Source organism: Rana temporaria (assembly GCF_905171775.1).
Source record: "Rana temporaria chromosome 2 unlocalized genomic scaffold, aRanTem1.1 chr2q, whole genome shotgun sequence".
Classification (NCBI taxonomy): Eukaryota; Metazoa; Chordata; class Amphibia; order Anura; family Ranidae; genus Rana; species Rana temporaria.
In genome coordinates this window covers 58,895-70,184 of record NW_024404419.1, presented here as the reverse complement: position 1 = coordinate 70,184, position 11,290 = coordinate 58,895, and positions in this window count along the sequence as shown.

The following is an 11,290-nucleotide window of genomic DNA, read 5'->3' as shown; positions in this document are numbered from 1 at the left end:
CCCCGGATAGGTCCCTCTCACCCCGGATAGGTCCCTCTCACCCCGGATATGTCCCTCTCACCCGGATAGGTCCCTCTCACCCCGGATAGGTCCTTCTCACCCGGATAGGACCCTCTCACCCGGATAGATCCCTCTCACCCGGATAGATCCCTCTCACCCGGATAGGTCCCTCTCACCCGGATAGGTCCCTCTCCCCCGGATAGGTCCCTCTCACCCGGATAGATCCCTCTCACCCCGGATAGGTCCCTCTCCCCCGGATAGGTCCCTCTCACCCGGATTGGTCCCTCTCACCCGGATAGGTCCCTCTCACCCCGGATAGGTCCCTCTCACCCGGATAGGTCCCTCTCCCCCGGATAGGTCCCTCTCACCCGGATAGATCCCTCTCACCCGGATAGGTCCCTCTCACCCGGATAGGTCCCTCTCACCCCGGATAGGTCCCTCTCACCCGGATAGGTCCCTCTCACCCCGGATAGGTCCCTCTCACCCCGGATAGGTCCCTCTCACCCGGATATGTCCCTCTCACCCGGATAGGTCCCTCTCACCCGGATAGGTCCCTCTCACCCCGGATATGTCCCTCTCACCCGGATAGGTCCCTCTCACCCCGGATATGTCCCTCTCACCCGGATAGGTCCCTCTCACCCCGGATATGTCCCTCTCCCCTGGATAGGTCCCTCTCACCCGGATAGGTCCCTCTCCCCCGGATAGATCCCTCTCACCCGGATAGGTCCCTCTCACCCGGATAGGTCCCTCTCACCCCGGATAGGTCCCTCTCACCCGGATAGGTCCTCTCACCCGGATAGGTCCCTCTCACCCGGATAGGTCCCTCTCACCCGGATAGGTCCCTCTCACCCGGATAGGTCCCTCTCACCCGGATAGGTCCTCTCACCCGGATAGGTCCCTCTCACCCGAATAGGTCCCTCTCACCCCGGATAGACCCCTCTCACCCCGGATAAGTCCCTCTCACCCGGATAGGTCCCTCTCACCCGGATAGGTCCCTCTCACCCGGATAGGTCCCTCTCACCCGGATAGACCCCTCTCACCCGGATAGATCCCTCTCACCCGGATAGGTCCCTCTCCCCCGGATAGGTCCCTCTCACCCGGATAGGTCCCTCTCCCCCGGATAGGTCCCTCTCCCCCGGATAGGTCCCTCTCACCCGGATATGTCCCTCTCACCCGGATATGTCCCTCTCACCCCGGATAGGTCCCTCTCACCCTAAGTCCTGTTCGGCGGTCAGGCGGCCAACACAAAATCCCCCCCCCCCCCGCTCAACAACTTTAACCCCAAGTGTGTCCCTCATTCTGAACTTCACAAGTTGGGAGGTATGCACAAGGTGGTGGGACGACAGACCGGTGACCCCAGTCCAGTGGCGTCTGTCCCTTAAGTACCCCTCCCCAGCATGCACAGCGGGACGATCACCCCCACAGATTGGCTGCCGAGAGGGACACCCAATACACCCTGACTCTGCTGCTGCCATCCTTTGCCCCCCAGGCGAACATTGGTGGTTACTCCCAGCACAGCCATGGCTGGAACAGAGGCTAAACTTGGTCCCAATTACACAAGTCCGAGTCACCTAACAGGAGCAGTCCGCTACACAGCCCTCCGTCATTCTCAATCTTTGGAAATCTGCTGATTTCACTAAAATAATCCCTGGTGATCCTGCCATGAAGATCCTTGATAAGGCACTTCCTGTTACAGGGTGACAACGCTCTGTTCCTGTCTCCCAGTGGTGCTCCTGTGTTGTCACCCTGTCACATGCTCCCCCTGGTGGCGATACAAGGGGCCGCACTGATACACATTTCACAGGCAATGATGTGCTGGACACGGGGACATCTCTGGAAAAATAGGGACCCCCCTCCCCATCTTTAGCTGGACACGGGGACCCCCCAATCTCTGGCCAGACACAAAGACCCCCCTCCTTTATCACTGGCTGGACACAGGGACTCCTCTCCATCTTTAGCCGGACACAGGGACCCCTCCCCCCCCCATGTATTGTTGGACAGAGGGACTCCTGATTTCTCTGGCTGGTCACAGGGATCCCCCATCTCTGGTTGAATACAGGGATTCCCAATGTCCCTGGCTGCATTCTGGGACCCCCCAATCTCTGGCTGGGCACAGGAACCCCCCCCCCCCCACACCTCCTGGCTGGACACAGGAACCCCCCCCCACACCACCTGGCTGGACACAGGAACCCCCCCCCCCACACCTCCTGGCTGGGCACAGGAACCCCACCACACCTCCTGGCTGGACACAGGAACCCCCCCCCCCCACACCACCTGGCTGGACACAGGAACCCCCCCCCCCCCCCACACCTCCTGGCTGGGCTCAGGAACCCCCCCACACCTCCTGGCTGGACACAGGAACCCCCCCCCCCCCCACACCTCCTGGCTGGGCACAGGAACCCCACCACACCTCCTGGCTGGGCACAGGAACCCCCCCACACCACCTGGCTGGACACAGGAACCCCCCCCCCACACCTCCTGGCTGGGCACAGGAACCCCACCACACCTCCTGGCTGGGCACAGGAACCCCCCCCCCCACACCTCCTGGCTGGACACAGGAACCCCCCCACACCTCCTGGCTGGACACAGGAACCCCCCCACACCACCTGGCTGGACACAGGAACCCCCCCCCCCCCACACCTCCTGGCTGGACACAGGAACCCCCCCCACACCTCCTGGCTGGGCACAGGAACCCCCCCCCACACCTCCTGGCTGGACACAGGAACCCCCCCACACCTCCTGGCTGGACACAGGAACCCCCCCACACCTCCTGGCTGGACACAGGAACCCCCCCCCACACCTCCTGGCTGGACACAGAAACCCCCCCCACACCTCCTGGCTGGGCACAGGAACCCCCCCCCCCCCCCCCACCTCCTGGCTGGACACAGGAACCCCCCCCCCCCCACACCTCCTGGCTGGACACAGGAACCCCCCCACACCACCTGGCTGGACACAGGAACCCCCCCACACCACCTGGCTGGACACAGGAACCCCCCCACACCACCTGGCTGGACACAGGAACCCCCCCACACCTCCTGGCTGGACACAGGAACCCCCCCCACCCCTCCTGGCTGGACACAGAAACCCCCCCCACACCTCCTGGCTGGGCACAGGAACCCCCCCCCCCACACCACCTGGCTGGACACAGGAACCCCCCCCCACACCTCCTGGCTGGACACAGGAACCCCCCCACACCACCTGGCTGGACACAGGAACCCCCCCACACCTCCTGGCTGGACACAGGAACCCCCCCACACCTCCTGGCTGGACACAGGAACCCCCCCCCACCACCTGGCTGGACACAGGAACCCCCCCACACCTCCTGGCTGGACACAGAAACCCCCCCCCACACCTCCTGGCTGGACACAGGAACCCCCCCACACCACCTGGCTGGACACAGGAACCCCCCCACACCACCTGGCTGGACACAGGAACCCCCCCACACCTCCTGGCTGGACACAGGAACCCCCCCCCCCCCTCCTGGCTGGACACAGAAACCCCCCCCACACCTCCTGGCTGGGCACAGGAACCCCCCCCCCCCCCCACACCACCTGGCTGGACACAGGACCCCCCCCCCACACCTCCTGGCTGGACACAGGAACCCCCCCACACCACCTGGCTGGACACAGGAACCCCCCCACACCACCTGGCTGGACACAGGAACCCCCCCACACCACCTGGCTGGACACAGAAACCCCCCCACACCTCCTGGCTGGACACAGGAACCCCCCCACACCTCCTGGCTGGACACAGGAACCCCCCCACACCTCCTGGCTGGACACAGGAACCCCTCCTTCTCTGGCTGGACACAGGTACTTCCAGTGTTCCTGGTTGGACATAGGGGCCCACCCATTGATGGCTGATTACAGGGACTCTTGAACCCTCTGGCTGGTCAGAGAGACCATCATCTCTGTCTGCACACAGGAACCCCCCACCCGCAATCTCTTTCTAAACATGGCCTACTATAATTCCGCATTACACAATGTCCTCTTCCCATCTTCCAGGAAGGTTTCTAGAAGGTGAGATCAGAGAGAGGAGGTCACCACATTCACAATGACCCAGGAAGTGAAAGACTTGCAGGCTGTGAATGGTGGTGTCACCCTCTGTGAATGGTGGGGTCACGCTCTGTGAATGGTGGCGTCACGCTCTGTGAATGGTGGTGTCACCCTCTGTGAATGGTGGTGTCACCCTCTGTGAATGGTGGTGTCACCCTCTGTGAATGGTGGTGTCCCCCTCTGTGAATGGTGGCGTCCCCCTCTGTGAATGGTGGCGTCACCCTCTGTGAATGGTGGTGTCACGCTCTCTGAATGGTGGCGTCACCCTCTGTGAATGGTGGCGTCATGCTCTATGAATGGTGGCGTCACCCTCTGTGAATGGTGGCGTCCCCCTCTGTGAATGGTGGCGTCCCCCTCTGTGAATGGTGGTGTCCCCCTCTGTGAATGGTGGCGTCACGCTCTGTGAATAGTGGCGTCACCCTCTGTGAATGGTGGCGTCACCCTCTGTGAATGGTGGCGTCACGCTCTGTGAATGGTGGCGTCACCCTCTGTGAATGGTGGCGTCATGCTCTATGAATGGTGGTGTCCCCCTCTGTGAATGGTGGTGTCCCCCTCTGTGAATGGTGGTGTCCCCCTCTGTGAATGGTGGTGTCCCCCTCTGTGAATGGTGGTGTCCCCCTCTGTGAATGGTGGTGTCCCCCTCTGTGAATGGTGGTGCTACCCTCTGTGAATGTCGGTGTCATCCTCTGTGAATGATGGTGTGAGAAGCTGGAACGCAGCAGACCTTGAGAAGCTGGAACGCAGAAGACCTTGAGAAGCTGGAACGCAGAAGACCTTGAGAAGCTGGAACGCAGCAGACCTTGAGAAGCTGGAACGTAGCAGACCTTGAGAAGCTGGAACGCAGAAGACCTTGAGAAGCTGGAACGTAGCAGACCTTGAGAAGCTGGAACGCAGAAGACCTTGAGAAGCTGGAACGCAGAAGACCTTGAGAAGCTGGAACGCAGCAGACCTTGAGAAGCTGGAACGCAGCAGACCTTGAGAAGCTGGAACGTAGCAGACCTTGAGAAGCTGGAACGCAGCAGACCTTGAGAAGCTGGAACGCAGCAGACCTTGAGAAGCTGGAACGCAGCAGACCTTGAGAAGCTGGAACGCAGCAGACCTTGAGAAGCTGGAACGCAGCAGACCTTGAGAAGCTGGAACGTAGCAGACCTTGAGAAGCTGGAACGCAGCAGACCTTGAGAAGCTGGAACGCAGCAGACCTTGAGAAGCTGGAACGCAGCAGACCTTGAGAAGCTGGAACGTAGCAGACCTTGAGAAGCTGGAACGCAGCAGACCTTGAGAAGCTGGAACGCAGCAGACCTTGAGAAGCTGGAACGCAGCAGACCTTGAGAAGCTGGAACGCAGCAGACCTTGAGAAGCTGGAACGCAGCAGACCTTGAGAAGCTGGAACGCAGCAGACCTTGAGAAGCTGGAACGCAGCAGACCTTGAGAAGCTGGAACGCAGCAGACCTGGCCTCCAGCTTCTCCATGAATATGAAGATTTCTTGATGTATTCTGCTGGCCCACATTCCCGCCTTTGATTTCTGGACACAATATGGAGACGCCTGTTGGGAAAATACAGATCTTCTTACAAATCCTTCAGAGAAAAGACGCAGATTCACAAGAGACGTGACCCCGACTTCACCTTTCCAACGTCTTTGAAGAGCGTTTAAGTCGAAGAACAAAGTCTATTTCTTCTCTTTGTTGAGTTTTTTTTTTAGCAAATGATCTCACGGTTGGTGGTTCTGTATTATAACAAATACTAGAATAGCGTGTTTGGGAGGTGTGAATGACCCTTGACATCGGCACCCCCCCCCCTTGGACCTAATGCTGTCTTACGCTTTACAGTTCTATCTATGTGGTTATGATGTCATTGTGCGTCCATCATCCTGTCCATGGTCTATTAGTAAGTGGGAACATGGAGAGGGGGGGGACGTAGTTCCAGCACTGAATGCATGTAATGGCAAGGGGTGCTGGGGGGCCTATTGATGTTGACGGCTGGGGGGATCTATTGTTGGTGGGGTTCTATTGTCGCTGGTAAGGTATATATTTTAGCTGGGGTAGTCAAATGTTGCTGGGGATCAATAATAGCTGGGGAGGGGTCTACTGTTGAGGGAGGGGCCTACTGTTGCTTGCTACTGGAGGGCCTATTGATGCTGACAGCCGGGAGAGGTTTTGTTGAAGGCCCATTGTTGCTGAGGGGATCTATTGTTGCTTTGGGGGGGTTCTACTGTTCCAGGCTGTTGGAGGGTCTATTGCTGGTGACAGCTAGGAGATCTTTTGTTGCAGGTGGGGGGCTATTGTTGCTTGGAGGATCTACTGCTGAGGGAGGGGGTCTACAGTTCCTTGCTGCTGGAGGGTCAATTGATGCTGATTGCTGGGGGATATTTTGTTGCTGGTGGGGTTGTTGTTTCTGGGGGAAACTTGATTGTTGCTGAGGGGGGGGGGGGGGGTCTATTTTACTGCTTTTATTGTTATCATTAACGACTCATTTTCGTATAGGTGTCGCACCTTTCTTGTGCCCCATATTTACGCCGGTCGTCGCAGATAATGGGGTGGGGAGTGATGTGGGGGCCACTTGTCAGTATGAAGATGGAACACGTCTCTGTTAATCTCTGATGCAGAATGTGACTCTTCTTTTATGAGACTCGCTGTTATTGTCCGATGCAGAACGTGACTCTTCTTTTATGAGACTCGGTGTTGTTGTCCTGCACTGGAAATGTTTGTCTTTGTTCGATGTTCTTGGCAACTCTAAGAACTGAAGTTCAGTACTAAATCCCTAAATGGTCGGAAAGACGAATGTGGAAGGGGGAGGGGGACAGAACTGGGGTGTGAATTGTATTCCAAGGATAAATTCCAGGAAGGGGTTGAGGCCGGGTTCACACCGATACGTCACGACAGTCACACACCTTTGGATCCGACCTTGCTCTGCAACTTGAAGTCCGACATGCGTCCGCCTTCACCGGACAGCGATCCGACTTTGATCCCCGACAATACCAGGCACTGTGTGTCGTATGAATCTTTAGGGGGAACTCCACACTCTAAGAGCATACCAGGCACTTTGATCTGGTATGGAGTTTAAGGGGAACACCTCCACTGAAAAAACGGCGTGGGGTCCCCCTAAGATCCATACCAGACCCTTATCTGAACACACAGCCTGGCAGGTCAGGAATGGGGGGTAGGGACGGACGAGCGAGCGTGCCCCACCGAACCATACCAGGCCACATGCCCTCAACATAGGGGGTGAGTGCATTGGGGCAGGGGGGAACCCTGCACCCCCCCAACCCATAGCACATTGTCCCCATGTTGATGAGGAAAAGGGCCTCTTCCCGACAACCCTGGCTGTTGGGGCTTTGCAAGGGGCTTATCGGAATCTGGAAGCCCCCTTTATGAAGGGGGCCCCCACCCTATGTGAATGAGTATGGCAGGACCTCCAGCTGTTGCAGGACTACAAGTCCCATAAGGCATACCAAGACTGACAGCCACAAGCATGACACCCAGAGACAAAAGCAGGGTTTGACAAATTTGCTTGGAATCTAGGAGCCAGCTAAAAAAGTTAGGAGCCAAAAAACACGCACCCCGTCCCGACGAGCTCACGCGCAGAAGTGAACACATACGTGAGTAGCGCCCGCATATGTAAACGGTATTCTAACATCACGTGAGGTATCGCCGCGATCGTTAGAGCGAGAGCAATAATTCTAGCCCTAGTCCTCCTCCGTAACTCAAAACATGCAACCTGTAGATTTTTTTTTTAAACGTCACCTATGGAGATTTTAAAGGGTAAAAGTTTGTCGGCATTCCACGAGCGGACGCAATTTTGAAGCGTGACATGTTGGGTATCAATTTACTCGGCGTAACATTATCTTTCACCATATAAAAAAAAAAAATTGGGATAACTTTACTGTTGTCTTATTTTTTAATTAAAATAAAGTGTATTTTTTTCCCCAAAAAGTGCGCTTGCAAGACGGCTGCGCAAATACAGCGTGACAGAAAGTATTGCAACGATCGCCATTTTATTCTCTAGGGCAGGGATATGCAATTAGCGGACCTCCAGCTGTTGCCAAACTACAAGTCCCATGAGGCATAGCGAGACTCTGACAGCATCAAGCATGAAACCCAGAGGCATGATGGGACTTGTAGTTTGGCAACAGCTGGGGGTCTGCTAATTGCATATCCCTGCTCTAGGGTGTTAGAATAAAAATATATATATAATGTTTGGGGGTTCTAATTAGAGGGAAGGAGATGGAATTGCTGTTTAACTTGTAATGCCAACGGCCACCACCAGATGCCGCCAGGTCACAGAAGGAAGAGCTTGGGACTTCACAAGGCCGCGGCCTCAATTACCGGCCATCGCGCGGCCGGGGGCGCACGGAGACACAGGATCCTGTGCCTCCATGCCCCCCCCCCACCGAGTGATGATGGCAGCCGGCAATTGTGGCCTGCAAAGCCGCGGTCTCAATTGCCGGCGGGGGTCACAATTTCTTGTCACCAATGCGACCTGGCGCCCGGATATTATCAACCCCTGGACAAAAGTATGACGAGATTTGTAGTTTTGTAACAGCTAGAGGTCCGCTAATTGCATATCCCTGCAGTATGTTGTACATTGGACCCCTAAACCTTAAAAAAACGGTGTAGTGTTTTTTTTTTAAAGTAATTTATTAATTGTGTCCAATGTCTCCTGATATTCAGCCCGTGTGTACCCGGCTATAGAATGCCACGCTTTGCGGGCAGAACGGGAACCAAGCTTGGAAGGTCCAGATAAAGAGGTTGAGGGAGTGGAGAACCAAAAAAAAGGATATTTAACAGTCAAAAAGGGCGAAGACCGCGCAGGATGCTCCCTCGGCTTCTACTTCTGAGGAAGATAGGTACGCTCACCACTAGCAGCATCCTTGATAAAAATGTCAAGCGTTGATCCAAAGAAATGTCTGTCCCTCAAAAATCATGTGGATCAAACACTTCCTACAAAAAAATAAAAGATTTTAACCAAAGTGCCCCACACGTGTGTACTGACATGAGACCCATGCAAGAGATGAGAGTGTAGGAATGGCCTACAGGGTTATTTTTTGTTTGCCAAGGTCCAATCCTCCTGTAGGCAGCAGTAGAAACCAAAATGTGCGAGAGAAGGGACGGGAAAGATAATATGTGGATTCCACTGACCTACGAGCAAGTTGGCTTAAAAGGGGCGCGATAAGCACCCATAGCCGTACCAGGGACAAGAAAATTAAAGTTTCGCCCCCTCCCCTTCCTCGGTTTCTCCCGTCAACCTTCGTGTCTCATCACACAGATTAGCAGATCTCCATTGAGTATTGTCAGGTCTTCTGTACATAATGCACTAGAAAGAGGAGAACGTTCACGTATGTGTCCATGATCCTCACAGAACCCAGAAAGGCCCACATGAGAATGACAGGCCTGGAGGATTTCCATGAAGAATTTCTGGGCTCCATGAAGACATTCAGAGCTTCGAGACCCAAGATTGGTGGATACCGCTTTTGGTCTTGGGAATAGTAAACAGGTTGGGGCAATAACCCCTGGGTCTAGAAGGCCCGACAATACTCAGTGGAGATCTGCGAATCTGTGTGATGATACACAAAGGTTGACGGGAGAAACTGAGAAAGGGGGGGTGACACTCCAGTTTGTAGCCCAATGAGCTCCACTACCTGATGGCAAAACGTCTGACATGCAATTTGCCCCAAGCATTCACAAAGGTTAACAATCATCTCCGCACTTTGGGAAGTTGGGGCACACCTTCGTGTCTGAGGATTAAGCAAACTTAAGCCGGGTACACACTGGGGTGGATTCAGTAAGCAATTGCGTCTGCGTAACCATAGTTACGCAGCGCAATTGCTTAGTTGCACCGGCGTAACGACTTTTCTGTATTCAGAAAGCTTGTTACGCTGACTGCAGCCTAAGATATGCATGGCATAAGGCTCTTATGCCCTCATATCTTAGGCTGCATTCTTATGATGGCCGCTAGGTGGCGTTCCCGTAGTGGTCAGCGTAGAGTATGCAAATTGCATACTAACGCCGATTTACAACCGTACGCAGTTTACATCATTTACGGTCGTCGGGTTCCGCGTAAGTCTGCCCATGCTATTAGCAGCGGCAGCCAATGCCAAGTATACCCATCTTTCCCACGTCGTGATGTTTGAAAATTACGTCGTTTGCGTAAGTGAATCGTGAATGGCGCTGGACGCCATTTACGTTCACGTTGAAGCAAATGACGTCCTTGCGACGTCATTTGCCGCAATGCACGTCGGGAAAGTTTCCCGACGGAGCATGCGCACTACGTTCGGCGCGGGAGCGCGCCTAATTTAAATGATCCACGCCCCCTACGGGATCATTTAAATTACGCGTGCTTACACCTGGCAGTTTTAAGGAGCACCCGCGCAAATTACGTAGCTACTGCTTCATGAATGAAGCGTAGCACAGGTAATTTACGGAGGCGCAGCTTTAAAAAAACGGTACGCTGCGCCTCCCTAAGAGGGCGCAATTCCTACCTGAATCCAGCCCACTATTTTTTTTTTGTTCAACTCCACACAAAAAAAAAAAGAAGAAATGCAAGGTCAGTCCAGCAATCTTCCCCACTGAGCTGTAGCCAGCAGCAGTATAAACCGAAGGTTTCCACTGACCGAAGGATTCCACTGACCTTCGAGGAAGTTGGCCTAACAGGGCGTGATAAGCACCCATAGCCGTCCCGGGGACAAGAAAATTAAAGTTTGGCATTGAACAGGAAATATCTGTAATTTCAGAACTCTGCCTGGTCGGTGGTCTCTGGAGGAAATAACCGGCTTCTATGATTTACTTCATTACAAAAGTAGAACATCCTCAGGAAGTGTGATCTGGTCTACCACATTCAGCATTCTCATATACAGTCTGCAAAGTGTGAGAACCGCACGGCTCCGAGAAGTCATCTGTCAGGACACCCAGCTTCTTACACAGCGCCCCCCCTTATCCAGGGCTGTGGAGTCGGTAGATAAATGTTCCGACTCCGACTCCTCAGTTTTATGTACTTCCGACTCCGACTCCTCTGTATTAATATGCGAATGTATTTTATACATTCCTTGAGGGAAAGAAACGCAACCTACCACAGGACTACTGGCTGGGAAGTGCACAGTTTAAGCAAAAGACAAACACAATGAAAACAATCAAGTGGCTGGATAGTAGCAGCAGGCATAAACATCAGGAACAGGATCTTTACCAGTTCAAAAATACAAACCACATTATTTGGTTGTTTTAGAACAAAAACAAAGCTTATC